This window comes from Xyrauchen texanus, chromosome 5 (assembly GCF_025860055.1).
Source record: "Xyrauchen texanus isolate HMW12.3.18 chromosome 5, RBS_HiC_50CHRs, whole genome shotgun sequence".
NCBI classification, from domain to species: domain Eukaryota; kingdom Metazoa; phylum Chordata; class Actinopteri; order Cypriniformes; family Catostomidae; genus Xyrauchen; species Xyrauchen texanus.
The window spans coordinates 30,287,954-30,315,258 of NC_068280.1; the positions used below are offsets into that span (position 1 = coordinate 30,287,954).

Sequence of the window (27,305 nt, forward strand, 5' to 3'; positions counted from 1 at the left end):
TGAAAAATGTATAAGGGAATATGATTAGAAGTTTTAACACTGATCTGTAAACAGCTCCCATTTCCATACTATCCTGTATTACAGAAATAATATAACTTATTTCAGATCATTGCAAAGACTAACATTTTGTAAAATATAATTAGGCTCAATATACGTTGTAACACACTGAGAGAAATGCAATGTAAATCAATTGACTTTGCCCTGTGTGTTGATACACTGTATTGATACTGAGCAGCAGGAATACCTATCAAGCTACTGTACATATTCCATGACAGCATATAATATTACCGAACTTTACCAAGAATTAAAGTTAATTTTAGAGTTCCAAATTTTCAGTGTCTTTTAATTTCAGCATGAGCAGAGACTGATTTTAATAGCTTGACAAAAACTAGTCCAGATACAGTAGTCAAAATTTTGGACACACCTACTTATTCTTTAATTATTTATTTATTCAATGTTTTAAGATCATGAGAAACATAAAGAATTCAGTCAAATCTGTAGAAACTTTTTACTGATAGTGTTTATTGAAGGCCTTTGTTGTGGGAGTGTCTATTCCATAGATACTTCAACCCATTATATATTCTTTATCTACAAACAAACTAAATTATTAACTGTGCTCTACAGTTGTGTCTGTGTTGAGTCTTTTCAATAAATATGCTGTGAAGCCTATCAAGAGCTCAGTAAACACTCTAATGTAATGACAGTATACAGTGTAAAGGAGGCACTGCTGATGACTTATAGCTGGCATTAGGGGATGTCAGCTGATCTACTCTGCAGTGGGCCACATTTGTAATGAGAGCCTCAGTCTCAGACTCGGTCAGAGGTTGACACATGCAGCAGAGAGCTAATTGCCTGCTTCACACTTTAGCTCATTTGCCACTAATGGCCAGAAAACAGCATGATACACACATGTGGTCATTTATGTTTTATAGATGATTAACAGCTAATTAAACTGCAATCTGCACCAATCATGCTTATTGTGTGCTTGCAGAAATTACTGCACCCTCCACGGTTTGTGTGAATGCCCATAAGTCCTCAAAAGAAGAAAATAAACTCTAAATTAAATAAAAGGCAAAAAAAAATTTTTTTGTCAGGTTCTTGCCTCAATATGCTTCTTCCAAAATGAACCCCTCCAATCACAAAATACAGTAATTGCCTGAAATCATCTTATAATATCTTTCATTCACTGAATACCTGTGAGCATCTTAGACCGACACAGAATATCAATTAACAATGTATTTAAATTTAAATTAATTTATTTGGCAGACGCTTTCATCTAAAGTGACTTACAGTGCACTTATTACAGGGACAATCCCCCTGGAGCAATCTGGAGTTAAGTGCCTTGCTCAAGGACACAATTGTGGTGGCTGTGGGGCTTGAACCAGCATCCTTCTGATTACCAGATTACCAGTTATGTGCTTAGACCACTACACCACCTCCACCTCCTTATAGTCAAATGTGTCTCCACTGTGATCAGATAGAAATCCAATCAAAGTTACCGACACCAAATGTAAAGCACTACTTGCATATTACATCATCAGAGGCTATAGATACTGAAAATTATCCGTCTTTTAGCAAATTGTAAAAACACTCGGATAATTCAAATGCTTTCCATCACCAATTGACAGTCAGGGTTTTTTCTTAATTGAAAATGTTTTCAGGCCTGCCAAAGCAAAATGTAGAGATATTTCAAGTGAATATTCCAAGATATTCCAAGTGAATATTGTTCATTGCTCAGGTGACAAGAATGCAAGATGGCAGTGTTTGATGAGTTCTTCACATGGCAGAATAAAGAGAAAAAAGGCAAGATCCTGCAACACAGGACTTTAACAACAGTGCAACCTCATCACATAATTAAGTACTTGCGTAGTAGTAGCCGGATAACGAAAAGGCAGTTGCATTCATACCTTCTTTCAATGTGGTCAGAATCCATCCCTGTCCACCTCCGAATGTGGTTTCAGTGATCCGATCACAATGCATCTTGGGTGCTTTTACACCTGGCATTTAATGCGATCAAGTGCGATCCGATAACCGAAAATGAGTTGCAGGTTGGAATTTTTTTCCCAATTATTACATATAGTCCTGCCCCAAACTCATGCCATTGGTTGAGATAGAAGTTGACATGTTGCCCTGCTCAAACAAATAGAACAATGTTTTGAATGCACCACAGAGCCACATTGTTGACACTTTTAGAAAGTTTTTATTTTTTTCAAAACAATTACACACATCAGATTTAACTTATACCCAGCTGTCCATTCCTCAGTCCTCTCCCAGTGTCCTTTTCTGCTAAATAATGCAGTTGATTGAGCTTTGGGTTCACACAGGGCAGGATTCATGAATATAGTAAATACATGCGTTTAGGGATGTGGATTGGATTAAGAGGGCATTTTAAACAGACTGCTGGAAAAAGTCTGTCTCACTCTTTTTCTCTCTCCCTTTCTCCTCAACTCCTTCCCTCCCTTTCTGATGTCATACAACACTCAGATCAGCAGTGATTGTTGTTTTTACCTCAGGGTTGAGGGAGAGGTTAAGAACTGTATACTACCCGACAGATAACAAGCCAGCTCTGGCCACTGTCATGCTAAAGAATATTCCATAAAACATGGCTAATCCTTTAACTCATACTTGCCCATATATGAACACAGAAATTGCAGATGATTGTAGACTTAACTGCATATTCACAGTGGGCTAGGTTTCTTTCCACAAACCTCAAACCTTGTAAAGGAGATGCATTCAGGTCAGCCTACAGGACAGCTGTTGAGTAACACATAAGGTGGTTAGTGATGCTGTTCAACACACTAGCATAGTTTCTTATCAAGCGTTGACATTTAAGATGATTTACGTGTAAAAAAAGTGATAGATGAAATACATTAATGGTTGAATGACACCTTTGATTATGTGTATTTTCAGCTAATCATACCCCACAAGCTGGATGATGATTTCGCCACTGCATCGTGACTCTACTGGGCTTCCACCTATGGGTCTGCTCATCCAGTGTGAGCCTGACGTGCAGATGTCCGCTATGCATGCCCGGCCCGCCTTGAGCGCAGGGCGGGACCGGAACTCAGGAAGCTCCGATTCAACCTGGGCCCAGCTCTCAGCCCCAGCGTTGAGCGCCCCTCAGGAAGCTTAAGTCTCCCGAACGTCCTCAAGGACCCGGTGGGCTCCCAAGCGTTCCTGAGACAGACGACCCAGGGAACGAGACATTTGCTCCGGAGCTGGTAAGCTGACCACTCCTTCCCCCGGTGGAGGGCCGGGAAGAGAACCTTCAGTTAAAGGTAATTTCTGTGCTGCACCCCCTTCGGGCTGCGTAAGTAAGTAAGTTTGGTTCATGCGTTTATAATCATTCATCCTCTTCATGATATGATGTTTTATATGCATCTGCAGTGCACACACTGAGGTGAGAGGTGTGCCCTAGTGGTTAATGTGCAAGAAAATTTTTAAGATAAAATACTTTCTCTTTTCTTCCTTTCGACTTTGTCTTTATGCAGTTTTACCCTCACATTTATAAGTGGAGATATTACTCCAAATCAGCCCTCTTTCTCACTCTGTTTTTTCCTTTACCATTTCAGCCTCTGATAGTGGAATGGAGTGCATGTGTCTGCACAGTATCTGTTTGTGTTGTCATGAGCTGTTTTATGACTCCACTGTAATATAATGGAGATCGAAGTAGAGCCTGAGAAATACTGTGATCCACTGCAGCTTACTGTATACTGTACTCACTTTATAACACTCCAGAAAGTCTCTTCTTTTTTTAAAGACCAGCTCATTGGTATGCATGTGTGCACAAATGCGTTTGTTGCCAGACAGCAAAAATGCTTTGGGATTTCCTTTTTACAGGCATTTGCTCAAGCATGCCCTGTGAATAAATGGAGTTAATTTCCATCATGGATGAAACACATTGACCTCTCTCACTTACTCAGTCTCTCTCTCTCTCTCTCTCTCTCTCTCTCTCTCTCTCTCTCTCACCTTTGTCTGAATTTTAGCCAACCTCTGACAAGGAAGACATGTTTAGGACATCCATCAGGAAAATCACTGACCCAAGATATCAACATTCACATCAATAGCAGAGCATCTTAATTTACTGCTCCTTTAGACGATTCTCTCCTGCTAAACTTCTGGGGATTCTCAGGGTCACCTTAAATTTACCTCAGCCATAATAGACAGAGAATGACATACACATAAATTAAAGTGGTCTGGGCTTTTCTAAGGTTAAGGCATTCCACTGAAAACAAAAAATGTCAGTATAAAGCATATACCTGTATCCATCTGTGTATTGACCTGTCCAGATTTCAGTGTGTTATGAAAATAAATACTTATTTGTTGATTATTTTGGCTCGAAAAAGATAAAAGAACATTCTGCTCTTCACTTTAAGCAGATTAGGATTTTTCCAAAATCCCTAAACAATGAACAAATTATTAAATTGAACTCCTCCTGCAGCTTTCAAGCCACGTCTACCTTGGCACACATCCAATTTGGATCACACCTTCAGACTTTTCTGACTTGGGTTACTATGTGTTTTCTAATTGATCAGCATTACGATTTTCCTGTAGCAAATTACCCCAACCCCAAAAATCCCATAGACTTACATTGACGAAATGTTCAAATGGGCTAAGAATCCATCCATCCATCCATCCATCCATCCATCCATCCATCCATCCATCCATCCATCCATCCATTCATCTGTCCATCTATCAGTCCATCTATTCATCTGTTCGTCCATCCATTCATCCATCCATCTACAGTATCAATCTACAGTACTGTTCAAGTCTGAGGAACATTACTGTAGGTATTTCACAAAAACATTTGGCTTAATATGTTTTTGTTTTGTTTTTTATCTTTTGCTTTACTGTGTCAAGAGGAAATATACATTTTATATTCCCAAACATTCCGTTTGCAAATAGAATGGAATAGAAGTAGAACAAGGAGTCCTGCAACTGATGGCATGGCCCCCACAGAGACCTGATCACAAAATCATTGAGTCAGTCTGGGATAACATGGAGAGGTAGTAATGTAGTAGTAGTAATTGAGAGAGCTTAGAAAAACTGTGGCAATTTCTCAAAGATGTGTGTAAAACGGTGTACTAGTGTACCTAGGTTGAATTGGTGCTGTTTTAAAGGCATAGGGGTGGTCACACAAAAATGTTATTTATATATATATATATAAATATATATTTCTGTCTTTTTTTTCACTGCACTTGGTATGAATTTAATTGATAAATGAACAATATTCATATCATTATTTTTTTGAAAGATACTCACTATACAGTACATTGCAATACATAAAATGTTTATATAGTATTGTACCTATCTACTTATCTCACTCACTGGATGTTTGTCTTACTGTCTGTAAAACATTAAAACCTCAAGCTTTTAAAACTTTCAGACCTGCTGTGTCAAGCCAACATCAAAGTTTGTCTCGACAAACTTTACCTAGTTACTATATGAAGTTGCTTTACCTAGTTACTGTATGTAGTTACAAACTGAGCTTACTCTCTATCTACATGAGAGCTTCCCGCTATTAATTATTATTCCACTTCCACATCACACAAGCAAATCCTTGTAAAATTTAAGCAGTAAAAATTTAGCCTTTCATATACTTTAATTAGTGGTAGTAGAGGAAGTCCCACCATCCAAGAATCCATCTGGCTGAGATGCAGTGGAGAAATAATTATTTGGATAGCTGCTCAATTGTGGCAAGGCCTCTCAAATGACTTTGATTCACTCTGAGTGTGAGTTGACGTGTGTGCGTGTGTGTGTGTGTGTGTGTGTGTGTGTGTGTGTGTGCACATGATTGTGTAATGATTAGAATAGATGGCTGTGCTAAATAAATTCTACTCTGATCTTCTCAAGTCTATAGAGAGTGACTGATCAGGCAATTATGTATTCTTATTCTGAGAGTGAGTGTGTTTGAGAGTGTGTGGTAATTTGAGAGTGTGTGGTAATTTAAACACATTGGGAGGAGCAAGAGTGTATCCAAGTCCTCTTGAATTAACACTACATGAACAATGCAACAAGTTTGCAACTTGTGATTTTGCACCTTTATTAAGATTAAGAGATTAAGATTAAACTTTATTGTCATTGTGCAGAGTACAGGTACAGAGCCAATGAAATGCAGTTGTTTTCACATATCCCAACTACGCTGGGGTCAGAGCGCAGGGTCAGCCATGAAACAGCGCCCCTGAAGCAGATAGGGTCAAGGGCCTTGCTCAAGGGTATCCTGACAGAGCTGGGGCTTGAACCCCCCCCAACCTTTCGGTCATAACCCAGAGCCTTAACCGCTGAGCCACCACTGGCCACATAGACACGTTTATGTAGAGGAAAGGACAGGAAAAGGAGCAGGGGTGGGGCATTGCAAACAATATTTGAACTTGCCATGCCACACAGCTAAATGTGCTGGAGCACACGCACCAACTACCAGACCATGGTTCAGACTTTATTTTAACTTCAACTTTATCGTTGTGGTTTTTCACATTTGTATTGGTAGATGCAGTATGGAGAGAGCATAGAAATGTTGAGGAGTAGACGTGTTAACTGTGTGGCCACAGCTTCGAATTATCTTAATATTCCCTAACTACAGTTGACCTCTCGGTAAAGACATTGGTCTTGGGTACTAGGGTTTACACAATGCACATCCAACACATTTAATCTGAATATATTAAACTGTTCATCTCAAGCACAACAGCACCATAAACTATCATGAACCCTTTAATACTAGCCATGAATGCTGTTTTCATTTGTTAACTTGACAACTTTAAAGCTCGTTGTTACGAGTTCTATAAAGACATGAATGTTTTTACCAGTCGGAATATTGAAATTATGGTAATAACAACATGACAAGAACAAGCACTATTACTTAAATAGTAAATCTTTTTTGGCTACATATTGATTATGTATGACCAAATAGAAATCAACAAATAGAGTTAACAAGGAGCAGGGCTTGCAATATATACCTTGTTGACCATGTATCCATTGTGCGACAACCTGTGATGCATCCATGGTGCGATATGAAAAACGATAACACCAGTTTACTCGGTAAAGACATTGGTCTTGGGCACTAGGGTCTCAGTAACTAGTTTAAAACTTGATTCAGCTTGGTAACTAATGTTAAATTTAAATTCTTTATTATTGGTATACCACTACCTCAGCTTGTTAAAAAGGAATTGAATTAATACTGCATTCATGTCCTGTCAGAAATACTGTAATTACAAGATGATGCAATTATAGACTGAGACTGAGAAATTATTTGCTTCTATGGCAATGCTCATAATGCCATATAATTACTTAAAAAGTAAATCTTTTTTGGCTACACATTGACCAAATAGAAATCAACAAATAGAGTTGAGTTATAAGTAGTTAACAAGGAGCAGGGCTTGCCTTGTTTACCATGTATCCATTGTGCAACAACCCGTGATGCATCTATGGTGCGATTTGAAAAACGATAACACCAGTTTACTCTGCAAATTGTGTAACAGATGTCTTCACAGGCCCTAAAATGAAACCCGCCTCATACCCAAGGCTGTGTTACCCTTCCCGAATGGTACCGTCAGAATTTAAGCCCAACCTATTGCTCAATCTCTTTATATTATAATTTACAAGCAAGTATTGTTGCAATAGGCTGTAGCATTGTAGGCATTAGTAACAGTATAGTAACAGTTTAAACAGGGCACAGCAGAGCAAAAGGGGGAAAAAAAAAAAAAAACATTTGCTTAACATTTATCAAGTGCCAAAACTTTGCTGGGTGCAGAAAAGTCTGGAATCATGTGTAACAATGCAGCCTGAACTTCTTCACAACATAGACTCTTTGTGAGATCTGTGCTAAAAACAAGCAAGACGCAGTGTGATGAATTAAACAGGCCACAGGTGTTTCGAGATGTGTTTTTGAAACTTTAAAAAAAATGCAGCGGTCCTGCGCAAGACACTGAATAAACAGCAAGATGTGGTGCAATGCTCAAAGATGTTGCTGGAGGAACATCTTTGGAACAATGTCTCACTGTTTTTTTCAGCATCTCTCGCACAGGACTGGTGCATTTTTTAAAAACAGGGCAGATGTTCGGTGTGTACTGGCCATTCGTGCATGTCTGAGTGAGAGAATGTGTGCGCAAAACAAGTTTGGTAGGCCTGTTTATTTTAAAAACTGACCCAAACCCAGCCGTTTTTCAGGTCCCATCAGGCCCTACTTCCAGTGTAGATGTCATTGCTAATTATAACTGTAGGTTGTTTATGGTTGCCAAGTAACCTAAGATCGTGGCATATTAATATAGAATTAAACTGACACGCGTACATCGGTTGTGATTTTATAATGGCCTCAATCCTTCAATGGCTTCAAATGGTGTAAACCTTAAAATTATGTTTTATTAAATGTTTTTAATTGCTCTGTACATACATCTTCCACAGATGCAGGCTGTTCATCCATGTCTGTCTGTGTGTGTGTCTGCCATCTCTCTGAGCAAGACTGTTCTCACAGTCAATGTGCATGATGACGGACACCATAATCTCTGTTAATCAATACAGCATAGTCCAGCTGCCAGTCAAATATTGCCACCTGCCCATGTGTTCACCATCTCACTCCTTAGCCCTTGACAGAATGTATTCACATGCAAAACAGTCAGATTGATTTGTTTCTTGACATTTTAACCTGGTCAACGACATGTTACCTCAAAGTCCTTAAAATGCATTTAAAGGGCTGTTAAAGACAGGGAAATGGTCAATAAAAGCTATAAAAAGCTCAGAGAGATCCCATCTCATTAAAAGACATGTTTGAAAGCATTATTAGTGTCTTCCAGTACTGAATGTACTCTAGGTTTTCTATGTGTCTGGAAATCTAGTGACAATTGTTATAGAACCAAAGTCTTCAAAGCTGATTTGTGTCTCAGTGAGCTCATCAGTTCACACATAAAGCTGAAATTCAAAGTTATAGGTTTTGGAAATGACATTCACATGATTTTCAGTATACTACCCCAGCCTAAAAGTCTTGGCTGTAATTTGGTTTCTCTAGAAAGCGAGAATAGAGCAGACCCAGACCTTCACTATTTCACAGAACTATTCTTACCATACCAACATTTTGTCAGTTGTTTTGCTAAATGTGAGGTATATTATGCATTTTCCAGGTCAAAGTGCTCATAAACCAGAACTGCTGGCATTTGTTTTCATCTAAATTTAAATATGTGTCTAATAATGGACAAGTGCAGAGAAAATCGCATCCAGTATTCCAACTATTTTTGAGAGATTTTTATTGTATGCCCAGCTCAAATCATGTTTTTTCTTCTTCTATTCTTTGTTGCATAGCATAAGTTAAAAAACAGTGACTGAAATTTTTTCTTTTGTGAATCCTCACCCCACATTTGCTAGCACTTCAGCACACACAAACACACACACACACACACACACACACACACACACACACACACACACAGTTGTGTTTCCATGTTTTATGGGGACTTTCCATAGACATAATGGTTTTTATACTGAACAAACTTTATATTCTATCCCCTAAACCTAACCCTACCCCTAAACCTAACCCTCACAGAAAACTTTCTGCATTTTTACATTTTCAAAAAACATAATTTAGTATGATTTATAAGCTGTTTTCCTCATGGGGACCGACAAAATGTCCCCACAAGGTCAAAAATTTCGGGTTTTACTATCCTTATGGGGACATTTGGTCCCCACAAAGTGATAAATACACGCTCACACACACACACACACACACACACACACACACACACACATTTCCATAATGCTGATGATTCCCAGTGGATTTTACTGGACATACTGGCTCTACTAATTGGTTCATCAATAATGCTCTTCTGATTCTTAAATGGTCATATGTTCTAAAAGTGGGTTTCAAATAGGTAGATAAAATTGCAAAAGGAAATCTTTATAGATATAGACAGATGTAAAACAATCAGATGCAGACAGTGTTCTATGATACACAACAACTTAACCTGACATGTTATCTAAAAAAAATAAAAGCACTTAAAACATTTAGATTTCTTTCTTATCATAAATGCATTCCCTCTGGGTTGTGGTGTAGTAATTTTTACAAATAATCCTCTGTTATATGTATACTTCTCCCCCTCCTCTTTTGATAAAAGAGCATGAGTTCAGAGTGACACCCCTGCCTCAGGAGACCTTACCAAATGCTTTCTGCATCTCTGATGAGGTCAAGCATCCCTAAGCAGGGTCCCCATCTCATTCTTCATGCTAAAGCTCCTTGATTAACATAAAGGCAGTCTTCTGGTGAGTTGGTGTCCACTAACATCACCCCCTCTTTGTTTTCCCTTGATGATTGACAAAAGATGGCGGCCCACATTAAATGCCAATCAGCCCCTGTATTAAGTTTGAAAACAGACAAGTCATGGAACAATGAGTGGTCAATCCATCCACATAATAATCTAAAAATAAATCCCCCCCAAAGGCTCAGAGTTTAAGAGGAACAGGTCCTCTTTGTAATAGAATAGTATTAGATAAATAGATAATAGATCAATTGTAATAAATCTCCATGTCGCAATAACGTTTTTGTATTGCTTTGCCCTACAAAAAAAACATGAAGAAGATAAATTTAAGATCCATTGTTTGTCACCTGGTGAGTAGAGTGTGTGCCCTGAAATTTTGCTCCTTGGCACTTATGTGGATGTGACCCGAGCAGTGCTGGGGAAGCTGCTTTGAATATTTAGCATGTAATGATATTATTATATTATTATTTTGTATATCACTATAAAAATAAGATTACAATTTTAAACATATCTGTGCAGGGACTTTTGAAACAGTTAATTAAATTTCCCTAAAATCAATAGGACTTCATAATGCTTCAAAGTGGGTGGAAAGTGAAGATATTAGGAGAGTGTGTTTTATTATTATCTCAATTTGCATAGCTTTAAAGCTGCGCAGGCAATATAGTGTGTCAAAAATAGCAATGTAGCATTTTGTCACGCTACAATGCTGTTCGTTGGACAAAGTAGCATGTTACTGGAAAAAAAATTTGCAAACCGCCGAGCTACTGTCACACTGAAAAATATAAAGTTTGTGAAGTTGCTGCTTTTATTAATTTCTCCCCAAAACTGGACCTAGTTCAAATCAGGCTCATCACTTATTCTTCTCCCTATAGCTTCCTTTGTACAATTATGTCATAAAGCTGATAATTATTATTCTTTTTTCATAAAAGGATAGAGTATATTGATGAAGATACAAAGTGATTAGTAGTCAATAGCATCCTATCATGATAATGAAAAAAATATATTTTTCTCAGCTTTGTGTGAATCTTCACAGCACATATTCTGTTGATCTCATACATGAGCTCTACTATATATATCATTTGAATATAATTTGAAAGTTACTTAAATTTTTTTTAAATTAATTTATAATTGATCGAAATGCTTAGAGTTTTATCTTTGAACTTTTGCTAATCTTTATCTGTGATATCACTTGTAAAGTTGTCAATGTACAAAAACTGTTTCAGTTGGCAGCCAAGCTTGTTTTTGTAGCACATATGTCATGTTTCACAGCTTCTCTCATTGCCCTTCTGATTTAATGTTCTAATTAAGAAAGCTTGGAGTGCAAATTAAGCAAAATTAGCTGTCAACGAATTCACATTTAAATGAGTGATGCCGAGACCCTTCCAGTAAGCATTTAAATTATATAAATTGCTGTTTAAGTGCAGAGCCTAATGCTTGTCTCGAAATTAATGTGACACAAGGCAGCAATGACAATCAAGGCTCTTCTCATACTCATTTGGGCTCGTTTAGAGGCCTTTGTGCTCGCACAGCTTTGAGCAAATGAACACAATTGCTGTTTTTTATGAGCAGGACCTCATTTGGTGGCTACTGATGAGAGAAACAGCTTGTGTTTCAGTGTTATGACAGTCAAAGAACAATCATAACTCTGAACAACAATACTCTCAGACTCCCCATGGCACATAGAGATGAGACTAAACAAAAGAGCAAAGATATCTTGTCGTGCTTGTGTAAGATGATCTGCTTTGCTCCAGTGGTTCTGCTCTGGAAGCATATGGTTGTATTCTGTGTATATTATGTCATATGTGACTGTTGAAAGCACATTTTGACAGATCCCGTTACACATACTACTTGGTTGCATTCTATGCAGAGCTTTTCATGAGTTTATGGACATATGAAATAATGAAAAAATAACAAATCTATTAGTCTGTTTCATGTACCTTATTTGCTGCTGAGCTCATTTGCCAACTCAAACTTGATTGTTTTATTCTGTGTAATGACTTCAAGGTGATCATAAATCATTTTTGGAGTGTATTCTCTTGGTCTGAGTGACATATTGCATGTTTACTGTTACACAGAGCGAGTTTGTGACGTGTCAGCTGCACCAGTGGATTGATCTGATATTCGGATACAAGCAGCAGAGACCTGAGGCCATCAGAGCTCTTAATGTCTTCTACTACCTGACCTCCGAAGGAGTGGTTCCATATCTGACCCCCTGCTCAGAGATGTTTGTCTCTTTCTTCCACACTATCATACTCACACAAACACTAGGGCTGGGAAATTTAACCCTCCCTTCTTTTGTCCTTCAGGTCATTTTTACCAATATTGAAAACCATTCAAAAACGTCTAGGTTATGGATTTAACCTCCATTCACTGATGGCCTCTGATATATGATATATGAAAAAAGGCCAATGAGAAGTTGGCAGACAGAATTTGCATGTTCCGCCCCCGGACATACGGGTATAATGGCGGGGAAATGCATCTGTTTCATTCAGGATTTTTCTGAGGAGTCAGAAATTGTCCGGCCACAACAGTGGCTCGGCTCAGCAACATGGCCGGTAGGACACAACATCTCGTTCCCTCCATCAGGGAACAGAGGTTACATCCATAAACTAGACATTCCCCATCTGTTGCTCACTTCGACGTTGTGTCAAAGAAGCGACACTAGGGGTCCATATACGTATACTGCTGACACAGGAGCGGGCAGGTACTTGACTTGCCAAAATTTCCAGCTGTATCAGACTACACGTACCCTTCCCCCAATGCCCCATAAAGTCGTCGGGATCCTTATAGTTACCCTAGACAGGGGAACAAGGCGACGCCTGCCAACCTGGGAATGGGCCGAGCCTAGCCGGGCCTCTTTTCTCTCTATGTTTCTTGCATAGAGTCAACGGCTGGGGCCCTTACACGCACCGGGGAAGGGGGTTGCTACAGACACGGCGACCGGGGGTCAGTGGAAACTGCCCAAGGGAGACGCGGGTCTGCTCGTAAGGGGACCGTACCATGGAAAATACACACAGGGGAAAGTCCACGTAAGAGCCCTGACCTCTGGAGCACCTATTCCAGTACAGGGTAGATCTGAGTACCCACAGTGGATTGGGTCGGCGAATTCCTCCGCTGAATTGTGGACCCAGAGGGCTAGGGAGGAGTCATCCAGGGATTGGGATCGCCTGGGAGAAAAAGCACATGGTTTTACCTCAACCGAGGGAAAGGGCGCAAGGTGCAAGCGATCCAGCTGGTCAGTCCATCAGCGTATTACTGAGTTCTACTGGCTCGGACCTGAGAAAAAACGGGACGGAACTGACTCTCCCTGAGATTACAGTGTAATACAGATTACAATCTCTTGTACTGATAAATCTGGCCGTCGAACGTGAACCGTAGAAAGGGTCAATGTCGTGGCAATATTGCGTCCTTCAGGTCTACCACTGTGAAGCAACCTAGATGCCAATGCATGTTAAGATGTGTTTTTGCGTGAGCATTTTGAACGGGAGTTTGTGCAAAGCCCGGTTTAAAACTCTTAAGTCCAAGATCGGTCGTAAGCCGCCGCCTTTCTTGGGTACGATGAAGTAAGGGCTGTAGAAACCCTTCTTCATCACGGTTGGAGGGATAGGTTCTATCGAGTCTTTGAGTAAGAGGGTTGTGATTTACGTGCGCAGGGATTTGGCATGTTCGCCGTGTACTGCGGTAAAGTGTACGCCCCCAAAGGGGGGTGGGGGGGATAGTTGGATGGTCCTGGCCAGCCAGCGTAACGGGTTGGGAAGTGAAAGCCACGCATCCAAGCTCCGTGCTAGGGGCACTAACGGGACGATTATTTTTGACGTACCCGGCAGGGCTTCGCAGTGGGGTGGAGCAGGTAGTACAGCGTCGGGAGGCAAAGGTGTGTCCCGAGGCTCTGGTGCTGAGAAAAGACTCGAGGCACTTACCTTGCTCCGCACACCTGGCAGGGGGCTGGTTAGTGACTGAGGAGGAGGTTTGTTGGAGACTCGTCAGAACCGGCCGGCCGTGGAACAGTTGTGGGGCTGCAGGCGGGGGGGGTCCAAGTCCAGCATGCCGAGACTGTTGAGGTGTGGCGGCAGAGTGCCGTGAGAATGGCATTTGTGGCCAGGTGACCCAGAGACAAAGGAAATAGCTCTTTTATTGAGAATGTGGGTACCGCAGCCCCGAATAAATTCAAATAAGGATTCTCCTCCCAGCCCTCCACCGTGGGACGGAGTTGTCTGCTTACCAGCTCCGGCGCAAACGTCTTGTTCTCTAGGTCGAACGTCTCAGGAGCGCCTGGGAGCCTTCTGGGTCCTCGAGGGGGTCCGTGAGACGGGGGGTGTGTCGCCGAAGAGGCCGAACTGGGAGACGGGGCGTCGAGAAAGCATGTCTTGTCCATCTCGTGCATCTCGACCAAGTTCAGCCATAGACGACGTTCCTGAACCACAAGTGTGGCCATTGCCTGCCCGAGTGACTGTATTATGGCCTTAGTGGCCCTGAGGGCGAGGTCGGTCGCTGAGCGCAGTTCCTGAAGCACGTTGGGATCAGGACTACCCTCGTGCAGATCTTTGAGTGCCTTGGCCTGGTGGACTTGCAGGAGGGCCATGGCATTCAGTGCGGAAGAGGCCTGGCCGGTGGCGCTGTAGACTTTGGTGGCCAATGACGACGTCGTCCTACAGGCCTTGGAGGGGAGCACAGGTGGCGGCGTTCTCGGGGCATAGGTGAATCGCATCCACCTGGGGAGTCGCCGTGTACCCGTGGGCCGCTCCGCCGTTGAGGGTAGTGAGAGCGGTTGAGCAAGGGGCTTTGTGATGAGTGGAGAGGGGTGCTCTCCATGCAGTCTTCAGCTCATCGTGCACCTCCGGGAACAAAGGGACCAGAGCGGGGGGCGTGGCTGTGAGTGGCGCGCAGACCCTAGGAACCAATCATCCAGCCGCGACAGTTGTGGGGAGGATGGAGGGTTCCAGTCCATACCCATGCTGGCGGCGGCCCGGGCAAGCATGTCAGACATCTGGGCGTCGGTCTCAGCCTGGGCGTGCTGGCCTGAAGGTAGCAGCCAAGGCGAGTCACCCGTGTCAGATGCCGGACCGATCTCCGATGCAGCGGTGAGCTCATCCAGCTCGGGGGGCTCCAGAGGATGCGCAGGCTGGCTGTGAGGCGAGCCGCTGTTGCCTCGAGCCCGGACAGGAGTCAACGAGTGTGCCGGGGGGTGGGTGGTTCACAGGGACGTACCCGGCGAAACCGAGCCCGCTGCCATCCCCAGATCAACTCCATCACCGGCCGTGTCGTCCTCAATCCCGTGGGAAGGAGCGACGCGGGGGGCGGCTGGAGTGGCGTTCCTTCGGTTGAAGGAAAGCTGCGACAGCGGCGTTGCCATGGTCATGTTCTCGCAGTGAGAACATGAACCATCCACAAATGCTGCCTCGGTGTGATCGCAGCCCAGACACACTAAGAGCACTCTACCGCATCGAGGAACTACACAGGGGCGGAAAGGCATCTTTACAAAGACTCATCCTGAAAAGAATGTTCAATGTCGCTGTATATTGCTCTTTTGGAGGAAAATACTCTTTTAGAGAAAAATACTCTTTTAACAAAACACTCTTTTAGGTTTTGCTCTGTCGAAGCACCCAGGGGCAAACTGCACTGCCATGCAGAGAAGGAGAAAGCCGCTGAAGTGTGCCGTAGATCCAACAGCAGTATCGCTCAGAGGTAGAGGAACATGTGTGTGACTTGCAGCTCACTGCATACACGACCATTGGCTCCGAAGAAAATTTCTGAATGAAACAGATGCATTTCCCCGCCTTTATACATGCAAATTCTGTCTGCCAACTTCTCATTGGCCTTTTTTCATAGATCAGAGGTATATTCGGCACTCAAGAGAGACCCCTAGTGTCGCTTCTTCGACACAATGTCGAAGTGAGCGACAGACGGGGAAACATAAATTCTTGATTAGTGTACAATGGCACAAAAGAACACCCTCATAAAAAATGTTTTATTCTGGTTCCAAAGTGTACAATTACAGTGTAAAAAAATACATATATTGAATCAGGGTTTCTGTTGGCCGCTAATTTTGACCATAACAATTTCCTAATGGTCGACAAATTAAAAGATGGCCGGACACAATATCGGGTAAAAATATTAACACGAAGTGTCAGCAACCCCTTTTGTTGATGCCACAAATGCACAGCGTGACACCATCCCAATGATTACAGCGCTTCAATGACACAGAGGTTTAAACTTTCCTGAAGCAGAGTCCTAATTACGCGACAACAGCGGTTTTTGTACTGTACACTGACAAAAGCAGCCTGCGTAATTCCCCTCTCACGTGCACGTAGTAAGAAGCTTCTCACTTCAGAATCACATTTAAACGGTCTTGCACCTTCTAGAGGAGCTATTATGCTATGAAAAATCGGAGGAAAATAGTCATAAAAATAAAGTGTCAAGGAAATTAGCCAAGGTGAGAAATTAAATTACATAAGGGGTGGGCGATATGACTAAAAAGTTACATCATGTATGAGTAATTTTATCACGATAACGATATCATAGTATATTATTTAAAAAAAATATAAACATATTTTGAGTATCTACATATCTAAAGATGGCTTGAGAAAGCCTAGCCTGAAAGTTTGAAGTAGTTGTAAAAGCTTGAAGTTTGAAGGTTTTTAGTTTGAAGTAGTTATAAGTTTAAGTAGTGGTTTTAAAAGTTTAAAGATTATAAGACCATTCAGTCTATCAGATTGAAAAGCTAGATAGATAGATAGATAGATAGATTGATTGATTGATTGATTGATTGATTGATCATTTGGTTGCTAGGCAGTTAGCAAGGTGATACTCAAATGAAAGAAACCTGAAGTCTCTATGATGTTCTGGTGCAGAGATATGTGATTTGTCACTTAGTTAGTTTGCTAGGGTAACCCCATCTGGTTGCTAGGCAGTTATCAGGGTGATACTTAACATGGCTCCTTGCTATCCTGAGTGAAAAAAGTCAAACCGGAAGTCTCTATGACATTCTGATCCTGAGATACCATCTTGGTGATTTTAAATGGAATTCTAGGATACTAGGGTGTGACGAAGTAGTTTCCATGATACTTGAAGACTGAATGCTCGCCCAATTAAAAAAAGCCAACTCTCTTGTCTGTGGGACATTTTCATCTAAAGATATCACACTCAGCCTTTTTGAATGGAAGTCAAGGGGGTTTGGTAGCTAGGGTGCTCTAAATGGTTGCTAGGGCGTGGCTAAGTAGTTTCCATTATGATATTTGAAGACTGATTGCTCACCCAATTCAAACAAAGCCAACTCATGTCTGTAGGACATTCTGATCAGGTGACATCATCTAAGCCATTTTGAATGGCAGTCAATGTGTTTTGGTTGCTAGGGTGCACTAAATGACAGACAGACAGACAGTCAGAATGATAGACAGATATGACAGAGAGAGGGAGGAAAAGGATAAATAGAAAGAAACAGATATAAATATTGTATTGATACGGCAATACTGTAAATACAGTCATTTAAATAAAGTTTAATTAAATTTGATATCAAGAAAGATTCAATAGAGTGGTCCTCAGCATTTTAAGAGACAGATAGAAATAGAGATTTGATAGAAGATCAGCCTAAAGCATGTTAATGCCTTCTGTTGGTGGCTCAGATTAGAATTTTGACAGTTGGCTCATCTGAATATTCCATCAATAACCTAACGATTTTGGCGCACGCCATGACCCTGGCAGCAGTGAAGCCCCATGTGACACTGGCGAAGAGCCCGTTTCTATTGGACGGGCATTCGCGGGGATGTTAGCCGGTGGTGTGCGACATGTCGCGAATGTCTGCTGGTGAAACGTCCAGTCACTCTAAAAGTGCCATTGCGCCTTCTTCCATTGATCGAGGTTCCCTTTGACAGCCTTGGCATGGACCTCATCGGGCCATTAGAATGTTCAGCACGTGGGCATAGCTTTGTGTTAATTCTAGTGGACTATTATTATTATTTATTATTATTATTATTATTATGCAACGTTATACTCGGAAGCAGTGCCTCTTCGCAACATCTCAGTATGTAGTGTTGCGGAGACTCTCACAATTCAATCAGACAATCTGAAAGGTGTCAAAATGTGATGCTTATCCAATGCCTCGTATTTACAAACTGCTCGATTGGTTGGGCTAGGCTCGCTTTTATTCAACACAACACATTTGACAAAGGGATATTGGCAGATCGTCTTATGCCTTTGTCAAATGATCGCCTTACGATGTCCCGTGAGAAAATGGCCTTCTCCACACCGTTTGGATTACACCAATTTGTGACACTTTAATTCTGTTTGTTTGGGGCCCTGGCTACGTTTCAGCGTCTTATGGACCTAGTCCTCAAAGATATGCTGCTTCTTATTTGGATATAATTATTTGCAGTAATGATTGGCAGCAGCATATGCATCATCTGAGGGCAGTTCTGAGGTCACTGTGACGAGTGGGGCTCACAGCTAACCCAAAGAAGTGTGCAAGTAAGTTGGACTGGTGTAGGTACGGTATCTGGGGTTCCACTTGGTTCACGGTCAGCTGCGACCTCAAATTGATTAAACCGCAGCATTCATGACCTGCCCGAGACTCAAGAACATAAAGGAGGTGAGACAGTTTCAGGGGCTGGCATTCTACTATCGAAGGTTTGTGCCTAATTTTCCGACGTCACCAGCCCGCTGACTGATCTCACTAAAAAGGGAGCCCCAGAACCTGTCCAGTGGACGGAGTCATGCCAACAAGCTTTCACGTAGGTAAAAGCTGCACTTTGTCGCATGCCGCTTCTGCATTCCCCTGATTTCGCTCTCCCTTTTGTTTCACAGATAGACGCATCGGACAGGGGGCTGGGTGCTGTATTGTCCCAAGAGGTGGAGGGGGAAGAGCACCTGGTGCTGTACATAAGTCAAAAGCTCTCTATGATAGAGACAAAGTACAGCAACATAGAGTGTTTGGCCATCCAGTGGGTGGTCCTCACTATCCGCTACTATTTGTTGGGATGAGCATTCACCATCTGTTCAGACCACGCCCCACTCCGATGGCTCCACCGCATGAAGGATGCCAATGCCGGATCACCCGTTGGTATCTGGCACTCCAGCCATTTAAGTTTGAGTTGGTCCAAAGACTTCCTCTCCAGAAAAAGTGTTGTAGTGGGCAGTCCAGATGGTTCCCCTGGCCTGAGTCGGGTGGTGGAGGTATGTGGAGTTGAGGGCGTTCTGCCTTTTTTTACTGTTTTTAGTTATATTTTAGTGCTTGGTAATAGGAATAAGCTGCAAAGCCTAAGTCTATAGCATTATTTTGCTGCCTGTGAAAAAGACGATTACGGGTCTGTGGAGGTGAGGGTATGGTCGAGTGCTCGTCTGGGGAGTGAGAGAGCGGTAAGGACATCCTTAGACACCTGAGATGAATTGTGAATAATTTACATCTCTGTGTTCACATTGAGAGTCGGGGGAGATAAAAAAGATTGCCAGTTCACAGAGAGGGGAGAGAGAGACACAGACAGACCACAGTCTTCGTGTCTGTCCCCTGAGAGAGGAAAAGAGCCTTGTGTTGTGTGAAGCTGAAAAGCGGACTTAATATTTGGGTGATGCTGAAAAGCCGCCTTGTGTTTTGAGTGAAGCTGTACAGTGATTGCTGGTTATTTGTGAATAAAACGGACTCACGTAAACTGTGGAAACCAGTTCTCGCTTCCTCCTTTATCTGCCCAACCCGAACCTTTGTTACAGGGTCAAAATTGACCCATTAAAATAGTGAAGCGAAATATTTCTTTTAAATTGTTATTTCTCTTAAACAATTATATAAAACATTTAATGGTCTTTTTATTTTTATTGTTTTGATGGTCTTGACAGTCACAACATTTGGTTCCAGTACAAAAAACTATGAAGTATTTTTAACATATTTTTTACCTGGACACAGGTCAAAAATGGCCCATATATATTTATATTTATATATTATTTATATTTATATATGATTTATATTTTGATATTTTCAGACCTATGTAAAAACTGAAAGACTATAAAAATATAGTTATGTTTTTCAATTGTATGTATTTAAAATGTTATGTAGATGCCTAAAATTAAGTAATAAACATAAATATTCACCTACATATATTTCACTATTTACTATAATTTAGTGAATGTTTTTGAGTGATGACACAAATTAATTGTTAAATAAGAGCTTTGAACTGATTCACAGAAATGAATCAAACTTACCAACTTGATCAGGGAAGAGGAAGAATTTGATGCTGAAATTTAAATCAGTGATGCTTTTAAAACTTTTAATTTATAGCTCTCATATGAATGAATTGTGAAAGCAGTTGAAAATCAGCATGCGGTGTCTTTGTCCAAGGTGCCATGACTGTCTATGAGGACATTGGTGTGTCTCAAAAAACTTTTCTGCCATCGGCCAATGATGTTGAGCACCTGTTTGACAAGGTTAATGGAGGCCGATTGGCAAAAAAACTGTGTGGGCTGGCCCTAGAGGCCTGTGAGAAATTTGAAAGAAATCAGACACTGAGTGGCGCTAATGAGATTTACACCTCTGTATTCACCTGGTGTTTCACACATACACTCAATGGCTGTGTCTAAATTCAAAGGCTGCACCCTTCGAAGGACTTGGACTTCAAAGGCCACACCTTCAATGTCCATGAATGTCAGACTGAGCATTGTTAATTGGGACAATCTAGCCTATGGAGGACTGTTCTTGTCGCAACTGTGACAGCTGCTGTGTGACTGTAACGTTTGTACTGGATTCTTTTGAAAGTTATATTAAACTGTCTGAAAACAAAACAAGGTTCACAAACAAGGTTCACAAAATATTTTCACCATGGTCCATTTCTGTATAATATAAAGAGTATAAACTATATATAATCACATCTTAGTAATATATTAGTCAACATTTGAACCAATTTAAATGTTTATTTTTTTCTCATTTGTACCATTAAATATTTGAGTAAGTTGAAACCCGGTACATACGTTTAAAAGTGTTTTCCGGTAATTTCTCTCAAAATAATCCTGTCCTCACTGGTGCGCAATGAATTCTGCGGTAGGCAAGGCCACGAAGGATCCATCTGTTGTATCCTTCATTTCACGGGAAACGAAGGAGGCATTTGGAGGCCGCCTTTGAAGGAGCCTTCGAATTGGGACAGCCTTTGTCACGCAGCAGAAATGCAATCTGCCTTCGAATACGACCTTTGAAGGATGCAGCCTCTGAATTGTGCCAAAGCTATAATTCATGTCATTTGTTAGATCTCCTCATACTAAACAACTTTGCCTACAAGAACAACTGCTGTCAATCAAGTCGTTCATTAAATATTCACTATTATGTTAAAAACATACAGTATGTCCTACGTTTTTCGCTGAACCTCAATAAAACCAATGCAGTACAATTCTCTGGAATCTCTAGGTCAATAATTATCAAAATTAATTTCACTTTACCCTTTGGGTAGCTATAACATTGTCATTTAGAAAATGGCCATGATCAAGTGCACAAATAAGCCCATAATTCCTAAACAAAAAATCAGAACTTCTCGAAATTAGGTGAGCACATGAGACATATGATTCTAAACAAGCGTGCAGACTTTTATAGAGATCGGACTATAGATGGTGCTATGAGCTTTACAAACTATTTATTTTCTTGGTAAATTGCCTGTATTGGCCGTAAATGGTCTATTCCATCTATAATCTAGGTGGTTACATGCTTGCTAAATAAACATAATACCTTTTTACGCATGTCCTTAAAGGACTTAAATCACTTGAGCTAGTTGCTGCTCGCAGCTATATTTCATCTTGTTCCTCTGCGACCTGCCACACAGAAGCATAGCCCAGTTCAGACAGAGGGAAACACAGCTAGCTCACTAACTGACCCACTGACAGCAACAGATGTGCTTTAAACAGGCCCTGGTTTGACTGTTTCACTTTTCTTTTCTTTTATTAGCACCTTAAACCACAAGTGTTGCATTTTTAAGACAGTGTACTGCATCAGGTTAAAAATAGTTCAACTCCAGTGCTCTGTTCCATTCAGTTGCGCTCTTCCTGGCTGTTAAACGGTAGAATACACCCATTATATATGTCCTCTAATCTCTTAAGAGTGTTGAGCACTGTTGCATCCCTTGACTGAAAGTCACCGTGTTCCACCAAAAGTGACTTCATAAACAGTCCCAAAATTAAAACTAGCTTTTTTTTTTTACATGTTTGTGGATAGATTTCAATCAATGTTGTGGATGAAAGTCAAACAATTATTGTTTTTTATGATCAATCATTGCTGTTTGATAGTTTGGGGAAGGAACAAAGGCGGTATACTAAGGAGGTTCCTAATTCTCCATTCGCCTCCTGGCGTGTCGGTCAGAACACAGGATAGGATTCAAACTGTCAGGTTCCATTCAAAAAGGGGTTTATTTACATAGTAGAAGCCACAAGTCACAGGCACATGACAGGTTGCATATTTAGGTAGTCAGGTTGATATGAGGGTATAGGAGAGTATTCGAACAGGTGTGTGTGTGTGTGTGTGTGTGTGGTTAGTCACTCATGGACGCACACTTTAGCACCCACAACAAGTTATCTAGCACATATCACGGGCATGTATTTTGTCTGCCTTGCTCCGCTGTATAATGCCATTGAAGGACAGGCGCTCTAAGCTCTGCCTTTCCAACAATTGCTGTCATTTCGGATGCTCGTGTGCGTCCCTAGACAGTGCACATTGCATCCAGTGCTGGTATTAAGAAGATTTACCATTCAATTCTATCTGCTTTTTGCAGATGAGCAGGATGTTGGTGTTAGTGAACCTGGCAGTGTGGTCTTTAATCTATTATCCTTTTGTCTCGCAGGGACGAGGACATTGTGAGAAGTTTTTTTTTTTTTTTGCATCATTGTCTGGATGAGAGCCGGACTGTGAGCCATATAATTTCAAAGCCCCGTTATACTGTACCATAGAGTATTTAATTGGACACAAATTAAATCAAGGCTGTCAGGGTACAGTTACAGAAGTGCAGTTAATTAAATGTTAATGTACGTGGCATAAAGTAAGCTCAGCCTGTCATTATCACAAAATAAACCCAGGTCTTGTATCATCCAGATGAGGATTGTTTTGCAATAATGTTTATACATTTAGGAATTCATTTTACCCACGATAATGGCAAGTGGTCCTGGCCCCAAAGGAGCAAAGCAGCCACCAACCATGGTGCTCCTTCCACTGTACTTCACCATTATGATTATGTTTTCATGTTGGTGTGCGGTGCACTTTTATGCCATACATAGTGCTCCGTGTTCTTCCCAAACAATTAAACCTTAGTTTCATCAGTCCACAAAGCATTTTCCCTGTTGTGTCGTGGAGTGTCAAGGTGGTCTTTGGAAAACTTCACGCGTGCAGCAATGTTTTTGTTGGAAAGCAGCAGTCCCCTTTGTGGTGTCCTGCCATGGACATCATGACTGTTTATTGTTTTCTGTATAGTAGACTCATGAACAGAGATGTTAACCAGTTCCAATGATTAATTCCAAGTCTTTAACTGTCATTATAGTGTTCTTTTTAACTCATTGCGTCTTTTGCTTTGAGTCATCTTTGTTGGACGGCCACTTCCAGGGATAGTAGCCACTGTACTAAATCTCCATTTATAGAAAATTTGTCTAACTGTGGAAGATGAATATCTAAGCTCTTCTAGATAACTTTTTAACCCTTTCCAGCTTTTCGCAAAGCAAAAATTCATGATTGTAAGTCTTCTTAGATATCTTATTTGTGAGGCATGGTCCACATCAGCTGTTTCTTGTCAATAGCAAACTCAAAATGTTTGAGTGTTTTTTGTAAGTCTCATTAGCTCCAACCCACACCTTCAATCTCGTTTCATTAACTGGATTTAAAGTTTACCAACTCTTAACTCTAATTAGCTATTGTTGACATCATTAGCCTTGAGTAGGGAACCTACACAAGTGGCTCATCAGGTGTCGCAACATTCACCAACACATGATTGTTTAAAACTTTCTAGAGGTAATTTTCCAACAGAAAGTGTTGGAGCGATTGCAAAGCTTGAAGTCAATGACAATTTAGATTTCCTTTCTTCAAAATTTGTCATAGCTACTCCTAGTGAACAAGGTTTGAAATGAACACAGCCAAATAAAGATTTTTTATGCTGAGTATTTTGCTGATGTACCAGCCACTGTGGAAGGCGACCAGTAAGACTTCTCGGAGTTATATATTACAAGAAATTAGACACAAATATACATGTTTGATGAAACATGATTATATTTTTAAGAACAGATGAAAGAATAGCTGCTGATGCACGTCTGAATTGATATGTGTGCACAGTGAGCTCTGAGTGCAATGAAATCGCTTCTCCAAGACACACACATTCATAGAGTTCTGGGCCTCGTTTCCCAATAACTATTGATCTTAGCTATTAAGAGCATTTTCTACAAACAATTTTATGAATGTTCATTATTTATTATTTATGTGCACCCAGGGTGTGAAACTAGCACCCGACAACCGCAAAATGGACGAGACTCAATCCAGTTCATGAGCTCCTCGTCCAAATGTATTTCATGCATGAGTAATTTTGTTCATCTACCCAACAGGCGGGCGACCTGTAAGATCACATGACAAGAAATTCTGTAAGTCAAAAAGACGCCCTTGAAGAAACACACTATATTATATTTTTAAGAACACACAAAAGAAAAGCCGTCAATGCTCGAGTCTGATTCACTGTTTGTTCAGAGGTGAGCCCATTTAAAGAGTTATCACTCCATTTTATATGTTTTATTCAACTTAAAACTGTTTGCAAGAATAATGTAGTCTGAGAATGCTGCAAATGTTTTTTGATCATCTCGTGAGGTGCTGTGATGGAGCAGTTCACTCTTACACATTGTGAATGCAACTCTGCAGGTTCAGTAATATATACAGGTATCTTTGTATTAAAGAAACAAAGACGAAAAATATTGAACAGATATTTTGAAAAATTTGAAGACAAGTTCACCAAAATTGAGTGCTATTTTATTTTGTATTTTATTACTAAAATGTAATACAAACACATTCGATAAGAACACACATTTGGTAGCATTTTTTGGGAACACAAGGGAATTTTTTAGGCGTATTTATTATGATGATTATTATAGTTATCTTTACAGTTATAATTGTCTTTTAGTAATTTTTCACCTGGTGTTGTTGACTGATGCTTGCGTGATGGCATATGTTTGGATTTGGGGCGGTGGTTATATATAAGATTCTTTAATCACTTTGTTATTTTAATTGCTTTTTTCGTTTAGTTTAAAGTGCAATTTGAATTTAGAAATGTATTTTGTTTAAGTTTCAATATATTAATTAAAATTTTAAAGGAAAATCAATCAAGCGAAAATATTCTGCATATAATTGGATATTGCGATTTTTTTAAATGTGATAATTACTAAAATATTTTTTATATATCGCCCAGCCCAAAAGCTAAGTGAAATTTTTCATGAACAATTGTAAAATAAAGTAATTTTATGGAGACCTGCACGAGCACGTGTACTCAATTCCATATTACAACATGTTACCTATTAATTTTTGCATATTTGTTTGTTTTTGAGTAGTCTATGGGCAATATAAACATTTTATTTTATTGAAAAACGTTGTTTTTGAAAATAGTAAATTATTCGTTTGTGGTATGGCTCTTTCGAAAAATGCATCTACCAAATTTCTTTAAATTGGCTCCTAAGTTCACATACCTTTTCCCAAACTACACTGTGAATGTTTGAGTTATGTATTCAGTATGAAGAAGAACAATACAATAATGTGTTATTAGTTAAAACATATTGTTTTTGTTTACTATGTAGCATCTGGACCAATCAGACACACAATTATTCATTATTTAATGAATAATCCAACAGCTGTCTCACGACTGTAACAATCAAAGGTCCAAGTAGGCCCAAGCCGACTCTGTTATGTCTACTCCCCCACTGATCATTATCAAGCCTTTAAACTGTCTTTGCTGCCACTGTACCAACAAAGAGTGAACCCCAAGTGACATTCCAAGTGGGGGAGCTTAGCTGCATGCTAGAGCAAAGAATGCAGAAAGATTGAGTCACTCCCTTCCCCCATAGGAAATGGACATAAAGCCCAGAACATAGACTTTTCTTCATTAATTTATAAACAAACTCTAAATGAACATGTATATCCCAGGACATTGTGTATAGGATCATTTATGTTTTGTAAAGCGTTTTTTGTACTGTATACTGTTTTATGCATGACTTATGACAGGACTACCAGACTACCATTATTCAGAATCATGTTTCCTACCAGATGAATCCTTGTGTGACACCCTGCACATTGGTGTATATATATATATATATATATATATATATATATATATATATATATATATATATATATCATTCTGACATCATGGATTGTATGCTTACTATATTAATCAGAGCATAAAGGGGCTTAAACTAACACCAATCATGCAAATGAGTCAGCTTCCAAACAAAGGAACATTTCCCACTTGGAAATTGCACCTTTCTCATTGGTCAAGCCAGACCCGAGAGGAGGGACCTCCAGCAAAAGTTAAAAGACATGTCCCACCTCTTACTCTACTTACTTTACTTTTGCTTTCCCCCGACTCTCTTCCCTCTGCTGCTGGTCCCGGTCTGACCCTGAGGCCGGCAGGCCTCAACACCTCAAGCCATGTGCAACTACCTCGACCATAGAGTCAATGAACACCACAGATCATCCTAATTTCTTCATTCAACGTGGAAGAAATTGGTTGCAACTTTAACACCATAGACTCGAGGAACCATCAAGCCAAGGCAATTGCATGCATCGTACCAGTAGCTAACTGAACCTATGTTTAGTATAGGAGCTAATTGCTAGATTTACAATTTAGGTAAACCTTTTAGAACGTTTTGTAACAAAAGGTGCTTTTTAAATAAGAACTTGATGGTCCTCTCAAATAATTATTTTCATAACTGCATTTCCCCTTCTGTCGCTCTCTCCACGTTGTGTCGGAGAAGCGACACTAGGGGTCTCTCTTGAGCGCCGATATTCACCTCTGACCTATTGAATAGGGCCAATGAGAGTTGGCAATCAGTATTTGCATACCCCGCCCCTGCATACGGGTATTTAAGCGGGGCAAA

At 40.5% G+C, this 27,305-nt stretch overlaps 1 pseudogene; it reads left to right on the plus strand.

Moving 5' to 3' along the window:
- Nucleotides 1-1,754: 1,754 nt before the first annotated feature.
- LOC127643525 (lipopolysaccharide-responsive and beige-like anchor protein) overlaps nt 1,755-27,305 on the plus strand; it is a 116,977-nt pseudogene continuing 91,426 nt past the window's right edge.